Source organism: Carcharhinus amblyrhynchos, chromosome 3, assembly GCF_965287045.1.
Source record: "Carcharhinus amblyrhynchos chromosome 3, sCarAmb.v2.hapA, whole genome shotgun sequence".
Lineage (NCBI taxonomy): Eukaryota > Metazoa > Chordata > Chondrichthyes > Carcharhiniformes > Carcharhinidae > Carcharhinus > Carcharhinus amblyrhynchos.
The window spans coordinates 136014954-136028323 of record NC_137326.1 but is presented as its reverse complement, the minus strand read 5'-3'; the positions used below and the strand labels follow the sequence as shown (position 1 = coordinate 136028323).

The 13370-nt window shown below is 47.6% G+C and overlaps 1 protein-coding gene across 2 annotated transcripts in view; it reads left to right on the top strand.

The window, feature by feature from the left end:
• Nucleotides 1-13370, top strand: part of LOC145341161 (nucleotidyltransferase MB21D2) — a 41829-nt gene that overhangs the window by 10513 nt on the left and 17946 nt on the right. The window contains exon 1 of one of the 2 annotated variants that reach the window (XM_080186074.1): nt 127-182. The exons of the other annotated variant lie outside the window; for it this stretch is intronic. The gene's annotated coding sequence lies outside the window, so the exon portion shown is untranslated. Of the gene's footprint in view, nt 1-126; nt 183-13370 lie in introns of those variants that run through there. 2 annotated transcript variants of the gene reach the window in all.

Here is a 13370-nt window from a genome sequence, read left to right as displayed (position 1 = left end):
ATTTCAATGTGTTGGCCTCAGTCGATGGGGAGGGGTTAGTGATGGCTGCATAGTTCCGCACAGCCTGCTGACTCTCCCGAGGTTTGTAACCTCGGGCATAAAGAGCGATTTTTAATTCCTCTGCCTTGTCAATAGGCCGGCTTTGTAAAGGCTTTACTGAGATAAACCGTGAGTGCGTACTGGTGGGTGTTTCAGATCAAAAGGATTAATTCTGAGGCTGGAAGGTTTATTTACTGATGTAAATCTTCACTTGAGTTTCGGCGACTTGTTTAGATTCTGTGCCTCAAGCAGGAGTATTCCACAGGAGTAGGAGTAAAGCTGCCTTTTGATTGGTTTTGTACCGTTCTGGTCATTTCCAGACAGAGACAGACAAATGGACAGACGGATAGGCGGACAGACACATGCTGCAGCTGGGGTCTGGAAGTGCCAGCTATTAGGAAAGATTGACCAAAGTTAAAGTTTATTAGTTTCACAAGTAGGCTTGCATTAACACTGCAATGAAGTTACTGTGAAAATCCCCTAGTCGCCACACTCCGGTGTCTGTTCGGGTACACTGAGGGAGAATTTAGCATAACCAATGTACCTAACCAGCGCATCTTTTGGACTGTGGGAGGAAACTGGAGGAAACCCATGCAGACACAGGGTGAATGTGCAGACTCCGTACAGACAGTGACCCAAGCCAGGAATCGAACCTGGGTCTCTAGCGCTGTGAGGCAGCAGTGCTAAACGCTATGCTTCCTGTCTGATAGCAGAATGGGTGTGACCAGCTATCTGTGCAGAGGACTTTTTTACTAATGGAAAAATAGAGGCCGATAAATACAAGATAGTTATTAATAAATATAGTAGGCAAACTCTCTTGCAAAGACTGCAGTTGATGCTCAATCAATTGTTAATTGAGAAACTGCAATTGATAGAGTTTTGTTGAGCAGATGTACTGAGGGATATGGAGTTAGGTCAGAGGTCACCAGTCATTGCTCTGAGCAGTGGAACAAGCTCCAAGGGCGAAATGACCATTTGTTCTGATGCCTCCAACAGCCCCACCCCAAACTAATATAAAAGTAGGGAGGTCTTGCTGCAGCTGTCTTGGGCACTGGTGAGGCCGCAGCTGGAGTACTGTGTGCAGTTTTGGTCGCCGCACTTACGCAAGGATATTTTGGCCTTGGAGGGAGTGCAGAGGAGGTTTACTAGGCTGATACCGGAGTTGAGGGGGTTGAGCTATGAGGAGAGGCTGAATAAACTAGGCTTGTTCTCGTTAGAGTTTAGAAGAATGAGGGGAGATCTCATTGAGACGTATAAGATGATGAATGGGATGGATAGGATAGAGGTGGAGAGACTCTTCCTGCTCAGAAAGGACAGTAGGACTAGGGGGCACAGCCTCAAGATAAAGGGGGTGCGGTTTAGAACGGAGTTGAGGAGGAACTTCTTCACTCAAAGGGTGGTGAATCTCTGGAATTCTCTGCCCGTTGAAGTGGTGGAGGCTGCCTCGCTAAATATTTTTAAGACGTGGGTTGATGGGTTTTTGATAAGCAAGGGGATTAAGGGTTATGGGGAGAGGGCGGGAATGTGGAACTGAGCCACTTCAGATCAGCCATGATCTTATTGAATGGCGGGGCAGGCTCGAAGGGCTAGCTGGCCTACTCCTGCTCCTATTTCTTATATGAGGTTCCTAAGGCCAATAAGCAGGCTCTCTGTTACCTGATTGGTTGACCCTTTGCTATCAGTCAACCAATCTTTCTCCTCCTGTTGCTTTTCCAATAAGTCAACGGAAAAAGGTTGAAAATTGTTATTTTTTCATTGGTCCAGTGATTTTTCCACACCAGTAACTCGCAGCAATGTCCTGGAGATTAATCATTATTCCTGGAGGATCAGTAACCCTAATACCAGGAAGACTAACTGATTAGGTTTGTTTCTCTTGTCGGAGACTTGTACCACCCTACAGATCAAAAGTTACAATGGCTGGTTTCACTCAAGCCAGAAACATCCATCTCATTTCATCGTGTAGGTTCACTCGGCAGTTAGGAAGGCAGATGCAATGTTAGCATTCATGTCGAGAGGGCTAGAATACAAGAGCAAGGATGGACTTCTGAGGCTGTATAAGGCTCAGGTCAGACCCCATTTGGAGTATTGTGGGCAGTTTTGGACCATATCTAAGGAAGGATGTGCTGGCCTTGGAAAGAGTCCAGAGGACTTACAGGATACTGCGAAGCCTGGATGGGATGTGGAGAGGATGTTTCCACTAGTAGGAAAAGCTAGAACCAGAGGGCACAACCTCAGGCTAAAGAGATGGACCTTTAAAACCGAGATGAGGAGGAATTTCGTCAGCCAGAGAGTGGTGAATCCATGGAAATCTTTGCAGAAACCTGTGGAAGCCAGGTCATTGAGTGTCTTTAAGACAGAGATAGATAGGTTCTTGATTGATAAAGGGATCAGGGGTTATAGGGATGAGAAAAATATCAGCCATGATTGAATGGCAAAGCAGACTTGATGGGTTGAGTGGCCTAATTCTGCTCCTATGCCTTATGGTCTATCTCTGTGGGATCTTTCTGTATAAATCCAATGTTGCATTGCCCAGTAGAAATCCCTGATGAGCCACAGATGTTGCTATGGTGGCCCATTTTAATCAAGTGTCTGTTTAGTACCGAGGACCCTGCAAATACACACACACCAACAAACGCCATTCAGGAACTAAGAATAACTTGCATTTATCATCACACTTTTAACATAGTAAAATATCCCAAGTGTTATAAAACAAACAAAAAAAATGCTGGAAGATCTCAGCAGGTGTGACGGGATCTGTGGAGAGAGAATAGAGACAATGTTTTGAGTTTGGATGACTGAGCTCTGCATCCGCAGAATTTTGCGTTTGGTATAAAACAGTTTGACACCAAGCCATGTACGGACATGGCAGGGAGGTGACTGAGCACTTGGTCAGAGAGGTAGCTTTTAAGGAGTATTTTTAAGAGGGGGTAGTGAGAGACTTCCAGATCCAAGCAGCTGAAGGCAGGGCTGATAATGGCAGTGATAACATTTCTAGTTAGAATAGCTAGTGCTGTGTTTTGGAAGTTGGAACAGGAGAATATACTTCAGGAGATCTGCAGGAATGTGCCAGATTAAGCGGGAAGGGGGGAAAGGTTTCTGAAAGTGTGACAATATTTGTTGGGAGAATCCCCCATTTGGAGAGAGGTTGAAAGATACCATATGGAATCGTTATGTGTAATTTTCCAGGTAGATCAGAAGGTGTCCAAGTGTGAGGTGAAGGGACGGTGCGATTTCAGCAGGAGATGGAAGGAATTAGGGAGGGAGCTGCTGGGTGCCAGACCTGCTGAGTTTCTCCAGCGTTTCCTATTTTTGTACCAGGACAAAACCTGCTCTCTGAACTAGTGTCCTGAGAGAACAGGTGGGTTCCTGCACCTCTGACAGTACAGCACTCCATCTGAACTGCACTGGGAGTGTGGGTCTTGATTTAGCTTCTGTGCCCACCTTGTGGAGTAGGACTTGAATCCACAACCTTCTGATTCCGAGACAGGAGAGCTACTCATTGAACCACAACTGGATCCAAATAATTTATTTTATTCATTCATTGGTGGGACATGGGCATCCCTGGCTGGCTAGCATTTATTGCCCATCCCTAGTTGCCCTTCTTCAGAGGGCAGTTGAGCTGCTCTGGCCAGACCAAGTAATGGCAGCAGATTTCCTTCCCTGAGGGGCATTAGTGAACCAGATGGGTTTTTCCAATAATTGACAATGGTTTCATAGTCATCAATAGATTCTTAATTCCAGATTTTTATTGAATTCAAATTCCACCCTCTGCTGTGGTGGGATTCGAACCCGGGTCCCCAGAACATTACTTGAGTTTCTGGACTAATAGTCTAGCGATAATACCACTGGACCGTCGCCTCCCCTGGCAACCACTGAAATGAAACTGACAGCACTAGTCCCTGTATGGGGTCATGAGCACCTCTTGAGCAAACTCCCAATACGAACCCTCTGCTTCTTGGCAATATCCACTCATTTCTTTTACTGCCAGCCTTGCAATAAAAGCTTTTTGGAAATCGTAGAGCATTTGTAGAGTTGGAGACAAGAATATTCTATGACCAGTGGATGTCCCAAAGCATTTTACAGCCACATAAGTACTGTCAGCAGTGTACTTGTGATGTAATGCTGCAGACACAGCAGGCAATATGTCTCTAACGTGGCACCAAGAGATGCAATGTTTTAATGGCTCTTTACTGGTATTGACTGAGAGATGAATGTTGGAAATTGTTGTCCTGGAACTTTTACATCTCCATCTGGGATAGCAGACTGGGTCTTAATTTAACGCATTAGGAAGACTTCACTATTGACGGTCCTGCGCTCCCTCACTATTGCACAGGGAGTGTCAGCCTGGACTGGGATTCAGCCTCTAGGATGTAATGTGAACCCTGGTTGAGAGTTTGACCGCCTCTATCGCGGCTAACAGTCTGCACCTTTCTAGGCATTTTGTTAAAAGTTTTAGACAGGTTAATGTGGCGTTGATCTGAGTTTGCTGCAGATATGCTTAGAAAAGGCATCCGACTGACCATCCCGAGTTGTTATAAATTATAGACAGGCCCAGACTCCAGGCCTGTGTTCGTGCTCCACGAACCTCCTCTTTTTTTCGGACTTGTTGAATCATACGTTTTATTTAGTCATCTTACCAGGCTGTTCCAGGCATTGCTACATGGGTCTGTAATGCACAAGCAGTGGCCATGTCTCTGGGGAATTGCTGCATTGGCCCCTTGACTTGGTCAATTCTGGTGGTGGTCTTCTCCACCAGGGGGTCTTCCTTCCACTAGATTCACAAGGCCGTGGCAGTAACTCTGTCCATGATGCCAAAACATCCCTCAGCTGTGATGATCCCTCTTCAGGTACTGACCCCTACTGCAGAATGACTCGGTTAGTTACAGGTTTGACCTGTGTTCCGGATCGCGGTTCCTCACTGCTATTACTTGGGCTTCCAAAAGCACACCCAGCATAACCTTTTGCTCCCTTTTCGTTGCTGAATGGTAGGTGGGCAGCTGCTTGGTCAAAGGTCGTCCTTGCTGTTTGTGATTGGCCTCCTGGAGTTGTGATCTCCCACTGGTCCCTGAGCCTGTTCCCATCCCACTCAATCAACGTCACCTTTGACTGCTTTCTCCCTGAGCCAGCCTTCCATTAAACACCTCCCTTTCGATCATCTGTCATTGGCTGCCGGTTCTCCATTCTCACCACAGAGGTTTCCCCTCTTGGATTCATCAGTGGCTATTTTATACTTCTGACCCCTGGATTGGGGCATAAACATCCGTACGGAATAATGCGCATTAGCCTGGTGCCTTGCACACTCGCTGGTGTGGATTTTCCAAGCAGTCGCTGTGATGTCTCCTCCAAGTCTGCACATGCCACCGAGTCTCGGAAGCTCCTAATCGGTGCCTTCCCGGTTACCTTCCTGCTGAATGCAACACTGTCTGGTGCTCTCCGATCACCCGGTTGTATAAACTGATCGACAAATGAAGGCAGGAGATGCCCTGTGGATTTTCACGTCTTCCGATGCATCCGAGCGTCCTGCAAGCCAGACTCTTTGTTAGTGATGGCCACACTCCATGGCATCATGCCCTGTGTAACCGTCGATATTGCAGCAAATCCCTGTTCGGTCACTGATGAAAAACCCGAGTTGTAAAAGCTTGAGAGCTTTATCATTGTCCTTTTGAGCTCAGTATTTCTCCAGTAACATGATGGCATTGAGCTCGAGTAGCTCTATGTTCTACTCGTCTGATTTCATGTTACATTCTAGTTATGTGCCTATATTAAATTTATCATCCCTAATATCAGGATGGAGCGGGGGATGTGGAATAGACAGACTTTGAAAGATGTTACAACCTTCATAAGAAATAGGAGCAGGAGTCGGCCATCTAGCCCTTCGAGCCTGCCCCGCCATTCAATAAGATCATGGCTGACCTGAAGTGGATCAGTTCCACTTGCGTAAAGACTGATAGATTGAAACAAACTTCTGGTACATGAATGAAATGGTCACGCAAGATTTCAGGTTTTTAAGACTCTTACTATAACAAACAAATCAAATATCGCATTGAATAAACACTATTTCAGTGCATATCTTCTAAACCACAGACAGGATCTCCTGTATAACTGCTACAATGACCAAAAATCCCACTGCCATGATTATACTTTGTCCCTTAAGTCTCTAGGAACCAGTCCAAAGCTGTTCTTGGCTTCTCACCCCCTACAGTTGGATAGTATCTACCTCTGAGCTGACTTCCACAGTTAGGGTCAAATTGGACATCCCTCCCATGAGCCAAAGTGATGTGAATCTTCCAACTTTGTTAAAACCTTCTGAAACATGGTCTCTTCAATCTGAGCAAGAGATTCCACCCAATCTTGTGCAGTGAGCAACTGATTTTCTCTCTCTGTCATGACCCAGGATGCCTGACTGGAAAGGAACAGCATTTATTGGAGGATGCAAAGTAAAACCACTACCATGGTTTGCACACACTAGTCCCTGCCTAGGACTGCAGTACAGCAGGCCCAGTCCTGGGCCTGCCTTATGAAAGGCTGAAGTAATGTGTTCTAGCTAGGCAAGCCACTGCCTGTTACCAGGGGAACTCGTACTCAACGAGTCCTGCAGGGAGACTGATTAATGATTCCCCATGAACTTTGTGGGTCTTATCACATTCTCTCTCAGATTCCTGCAGACTATTTGAGTTGTAGTTTTAGGGGAAAATCCAATCTGATCCCACAATGGCTTCCTATGGATCCCCCAGTGAGCAAATAAATAACTCTAGGCTCCACTATCCCAATGTATTCCTGGCTACTCTCCCACATTCTACCCTCCATAAACTTGAGGTGATCCAAAATCTTTTTGCTAAAACAATTGAACTAAAGTAAACAAACTGAAGGACAAAGCAAGGAGGCTGCCCTCAAAAAAGGGGGGGAAACTGCCTGAAAGCAAAGTGAGATTAAAGGAGTCAGTAATACACTGCAGTCTCTGTGGTGCCCAGCGGGCACGGAAGGTTTTGATGGTGCCCGTGGACACTGTGCTTCCTCTCCAGGGATACCCAACCACAAAAGGTGATCCAAAACTGTGCCGTTCACATCTTAACTCCCCACAGGTCCCGTTGCCCCCTCAACCTTGTGCTTGTTGACCTACACACGCCTACATTCAAATCCCTCTCTGGCCATTGCCCCTCCCCATCTCTGTAATCTCCTCCAGCACCAAAGTTCTCTTCCAATATCTGTGCCTTGCTAATTCTGGCCTCTTGTGCAGCTCTCAGTTATAATCACTCCACCATTGGCCGCACTCTCAGATGCTTTGGAGGTCCCAAGCTTTGGAACTCCCCTCCCTCTACCCCTCCTCTTCCTTGACTTGCTTTCTTCCTCTAAGACACGCCCAGAAACCTACCCATTTGACCAAGTTTCTGTCTGTCCTCCTTACTACCTCCTCACATGTTTTGCTGTCGTATCTGGCTTTATTCCACTCCTGAGAGGTTCCTTGGGATGTTTCATTGTGTTAAAGGTGTTATTATAATAAGTTCCAGAACAAAGAACAAAAACAGCCCGGGAAACAGGCCCTTCGGCCCAACGAGCCCGCGCCGCCATTTTAACATTACGGGTCCCCCCCTCCACCCACGACCCTTGTCTATGCTTATGGCATTCCGCATTGAGGGAAGACTAAGGACAATTTATTACACCAGCCAGCCTAATAGCACATCTTTGGGGTGTGGGAGGAAACCGGAGCACCCGGTTCTGGGTTGCTGTTACTTGAGATTTGAGTTGTGATAGGGTGTGGTGTTGTGGACCTCAGATTATGTGCGCCTACCATTCGTTAGTCACCTGGTGGGTGTGCCTCCCTCAAGCTCCGCCTACAATTATGACATCACGGTCAAGGGGTATGGACCTGAGGAATGGTCTTCAATCTGTATTGAACAAACTGGCCGTGAAGAGGGGGGACAGAAGTTGCACTTCTATAGCGCCTTTCAGCACGTTTCCAAATGCTCCAAATAGAAAACTCTGCGACCAATCAGTGCATGTCTGTTTTAGTGATGTGGAGGATGATTGGCCAGGACACTGAGTGATGGGGAATCTTTGGGCATCTACCTGAGAGAGCAGGAAGGCAGCACCTCCGGCAGTGTGGCATTCCCTCCATCTGGATCAGCACTGAGGACATCATGAGGGGGTCTGGAATGAGGGCACGCAGTATAAAGATAAAGGATCCTCCTGTTTCAGATGGAAATAAGGAGGAATTTCTTCTCTTGGGTGGTGGTTAATCTCTGAAATTCCCTCCCCCTGAGAGCAGTGGGGGCTGTCTCTCTGAATGTGTTCAAGGCTGAAGGAGACAGATTTTGGATTGACGAGGGAGTCGAGAATTACAGGAGGCCGTGGGTCGGGGGTCAGGGATGTGCTCGAGGGGCTGAATGGCCTCTTATGCACACTTTTGAGGGAAGTTGTAAATGCTCCCAAGCCTTGCCCAAATACAGAGTCTTGGGATGGGATTTTAATATCTCACTCGACCCAAGACCGGAAAATCCTGCCTGAAGTCAACGGAACTTCCCATTGTCCACCTCTCGCCCCCTCCAATGCCCGTGACAGGCAGGGTGGTAAAATTCCAGTGCAGGTCTAAGGAGCCTGAAGACATCGGTTACTAGGGGAGTGAATAGGAACTGGCAATAAAGCTCAAATATGAAAGCTCTTGATGATGGGGCTTTGTGATGTTTGAAGGGGTGGATATTGGTTTATTGTCTGCACTGATCCCTTGCTGCCCTCTTGAGTATAATGGACACTAAATGAGAAGGAGCCTTTCACTGGGACTATTTCGCACAACCCATTAACTGCGGCTGGTGAAATCTGAAGCTATTTGCTATTTCAGTCCTGGTGCGTGAATCAGGTCTGTAACGTAATGGCATGAATCTTGGAGCCAGCAAGTGGGAGAGAGACAATGATAGAGATACAGACACGAGGGGAGGCCCAAGCCCACTGACACCTCCCTCACTCACTCAGTCACTCACTCATTCAGCCTTTCACTCACCCTGAACACTCCACCTCAAGCTTAGGATCAAAGAGGGCCCACAGTGCAGAACATAGAACATAGAACATTACAGCGCAGAACAGGCCCTTCGGCCCACGATGTTGCGCCGACCAGCTTTTAAAAAAAAACAACACTAACCCACTAATCTAAACCAATCCCATTTCGTCCATAAACCTATCCACAGATCTCTTAAACGCCCCCAAACTAGGCGCATTTACAACTGCAGCTGGCAGGGCATTCCAGTCCCTCACCACCCTCTGGGTAAAGAACCTACCCCTGACATCAGTCCTATAACTACCCCCCCTTAATTTAAAGCCGTGCCCCCTCGTGCTAGCTTTCTCCACCCTAGGAAAAAGGCTATCACTATCCACCCTGTCTAAACCTCTAATCATCTTATATGTTTCAATAAGGTCCCCTCTTAGCCGCCTTCTTTCCAGCGAAAACAACCCCAAATCCCTCAGTCTCTCCTCGTAGGATCTCCCCTCCATACCAGGCAACATCCTGGTAAACCTCCTCTGCACCCTCTCCAAAGCCTCTACATCCTTCCTGTAATGTGGGGACCAGAACTGCACACAATACTCCAAGTGCGGCCGCACCAGAGTTGTGTACAGTTGCATCATGACGCTGCGACTCCTAAATTCAATCCCCCTACCAATAAACGCCAAGACACCCTGTGCCTTCTTAACAACCTTCTGGTTAACAACCTCCTTCTTAAGAAGGAGGCTATTCAGTCCATCGAGCCAGCACTGACAACAATCCCAGCCAGGTCCTAACCCTGTAACCCCGTATGTTTAATATTAAATCCCTGTGTAAAGGGCAACTTGGCATGACCAATCCACCTAACCCGCGAAGGAGAGGGGTTGGCAGCAAGGGCAGGCGTTGCTCTTGGTGGCTTCGCCTCTTCCCAGTGCTGGCTCCCTTGATCCGACACGGAATGCCTTTGAATGAGGAACCCCTCTGCAGAAGCCCGCCAGGAGCACTGGCCGGGTTTGTCAGCACGGCTAGTCCCTTCTTCTCGCTGTTGGGTGAATACTGGTGGCTGCGAGATGAGGTGCTGAAGTGGGCATTCGTTGCTTGTCGCAATTAGCCAGGGCCATCCATGGGCCTTCCTGCCATAGACTTAACTGAGGCAGGAGCGGGACAGCTTGGGCTTCCCACTGCCACTCTCTTGCCAATGAAGTGCCCGTGTTATTACCAGATGCATCGCTGGGGAGGGCAGTAAATTCTGCCCTGATAGTAAAAATATATTCTATGGAAGAGATTTTGAATGAAGCATTGTGACGGGATAATCTGGCTCTATATATTTATTTTATAAAACACTTATCTGATATCACCAGTAACTTTGGGACAGGAGTGTCTGTTGATGAACGCACAGTAGTTGTACAGTAAAGGAAGCAAAGGCCATGAGTGAATGAGTGAATTCACCACCCTTTGAGGAGGAACTTCTTCACTCAAAGGGTGGTGAATCTCTGGAATTCTCTGCCCGTTGAAGTGGTGGAGGCTACCTCGCTAAATATACTTGTCATGCGTAGATAGATTTCTGATAGCCAAGGGAATTAAGGGTTATGGGGAGAAAGCGAGAAAGTGGAACTGATCCACTTCAGATCAGCCATGATCTTATTGAATGGCGGGGCAGGCTCGAAGGGCTAGATGGCCTACTCCTGCTCCCATTTCTTATGTTCTTATGAGTGAGAATGGATCAGAAACCTTTTTTTCTAAATTTGCACCTTCTGCTTTTTTAAATCAGCTCCCCCCTTTGCTTTGATACCAATCAACAGAATTCAGTGTCTCTTCTAATTTTTCTTTAGCTCCATTTGACCTGAAACAAATCCAAGCTCCCAGCCAAATCACAGAATCATTACGGTGCAGAGGAAGGCCATTTGGCCCATCATCTCTGTGCCGGCTCTCCAATCGAGCATCATGACTCAGCACCATTCTCCTGCCTTTTCCCCTGCACGTTGTTTCTATTCAAATAACCATCGTATGTTCTCCTGAGTGCCTCAATACTCCAGTAAATTCACAGCTGCTTTTACAGGTCCTCCCACAAGTGTTTCTTGCTCCCTCGGATATTGCTTTGACCTCTCCCTGAGTCTGGCCAGCAGTGGAAGGCTGCTGTTTCTCCCTGGATTACTGATCTTGGTTGATTTTGACGTCAGTGTTCTGGTTTGCCCTTTCATTCCTGGAGTGCATCCTGTATTCCCATTGATTTTGTGATCATTTCACAAACAGAAAATGTGAGGATAAAATTCCTTTCTACATCGCCGCATTGATCCATGAATGAGTACATCAGGTCAAAAGGTGCACCATAGGGATTACTCGACAGAGATAGGTCAATCATACAGTGCAGAAGGAGGTCATTCAGACCATCGATTCTGCATTGACCACAGTCCCACCCAGGCCTTATCATACTTGCCCTATTAATCGCCTGACACTAGGGTCAATTTATCATGGCCAATCAACCGAACCCACACATCTTTGAAGTGTGGGAGGAAACCCATGCAGACACGGGGAGAACGTGCAAACTCCACATAAACAGTGACAGAAGGCAGGAATCGAACCCCGTCCCTGGCGCTGGGAGGCAGCAGTGTTAACCACTGTGCCACCCCATCTATCTCCATCTCGTTCAACTTCTACCACCCTGCTGATCACGGGGCCCAGTCGTAATGGAGTTATTGACCAATCACTGATCAATCTCTATCTTTGCGTTTTAACAGACCAAAGTATGAGGTGTGGAAACTCCCAGTGGGGGAGGGCTTTGACGAATCAGAGCCCCAAAACCATCTTCGAATTTTCCACAAAATAGCAGATGAACTCCCAAGCTCTTGTCGTTATTTAACCAACACATCCATCCTGGTGACCCACTGCCTTTCTACACGGTGGCACAGTGGTTGGCACTGCTGCCTCCCCGTGTCAGGGAACTGGGTTCAATTCGGGCCACGGGTCACTGCCTGTGCAGAGTCTGCATGTTCTCCCCGTGTCTGCGCGGGTCTCCTCTGGGTGCTCCAGTTTCTTCCCACACTCCAAAGATGTGCAGGTTAGGTGGATTGGTCATGCTGAATTGCTTCTTCGTGTTGGGGGGTTATCAGGGTAGATATATGGAGTTACGGGGTGGGGCCTGGGTGGGGTTGGTATCAGTGCAGACTCGATGGGCTGAAAGACCTCCTTCTCCACTGTAGGGATTCTATGACACACCAACTGGAAAGCAAAAAGACTCATATCCAATTGGATGGTATTTGGTCAGTCAAGCAGCCTACCCCGTTACTTTCTATACTTCCATATCCAGTAAAGAGGATTGCTGGAGGAAAATGACATTTTTTTTAATATGACAATGATGATTTTTCTCCAGGGTGTCCTGGAGTTTGATCTTCAATTCCTGGAGACTCCTGGCTGATCCTTGAGGATTGGCAACCCCACTTTCCATGTTGGATCCTCCATGAATAGTGGATGCCTTGGTGGTTATTTTCCAGACGTCGCTGGATTCCGGGGAAGTGCCGGAAGATTGGAAAACGGCTAATGTTACGCCGTTGTTTAAGAAGGGTGCCAGGCAAAAGGCGGGGAATTATAGGCCGGTTAGTTTAACGTCTGTGGTAGGTAAAATGTTAGAATCCGTCATTAAGGAGGAAATTGCGAGGCACCTTGAAGGGAATTGCTTGATAGGGCGGACGCAACACGGTTTCATTAAAGGGAAGTCGTGTCTGACAAATTTACTGGAGTTCTATGAGGATGTGTCTAGGGCGGTGGATAGAGGAGAGCCGGTGGATGTGGTCTTTTTGGATTTTCAGAAGGCGTTTGACAAGGTACCTCACAAGAGGTTATTGCAGAAGGTCAGGGGACATGGAGTTGGGGGTAGGGTGTTAGCGTGGATAGAGGATTGGTTGTCAAATAGGAGGCAGAGAGTGGGGGTCAATGGGTGCTATTCGGATTGGCGGTTGGTGACTAGTGGGGTGCCCCAGGGGTCGGTGCTGGGGCCTCAGCTATTTACCATTTATATAGATGATCTGGAGGAGGGAACCGAGTGTAGGGTGTTGAAATTTGCTGATGACACCAAGATTGGGGGAAAGGCAAATTGTGCGGAGGGTGTGGAGAGTCTGCAGAAGGATCTAGATAGGCTGGGCGAAGGGCCAGGAAATGGCAAATGGAATTTAATGTTGGCAAGTGTGAGGTGGTCCACTTTGGTAGGAAGAATGGTAGGAAGGACTATTACTTACGTGGCGAAAAACTGCAGCAGGCGACGGTGCAGAGGGACCTCGGGGTCCTTGTGCATGAGTCGCAAAAACCCAGCTTGCAGGTGCAGCAGGTGGTCAGGAAGGTGAATGGGATGCTGGCCTTCATAGCG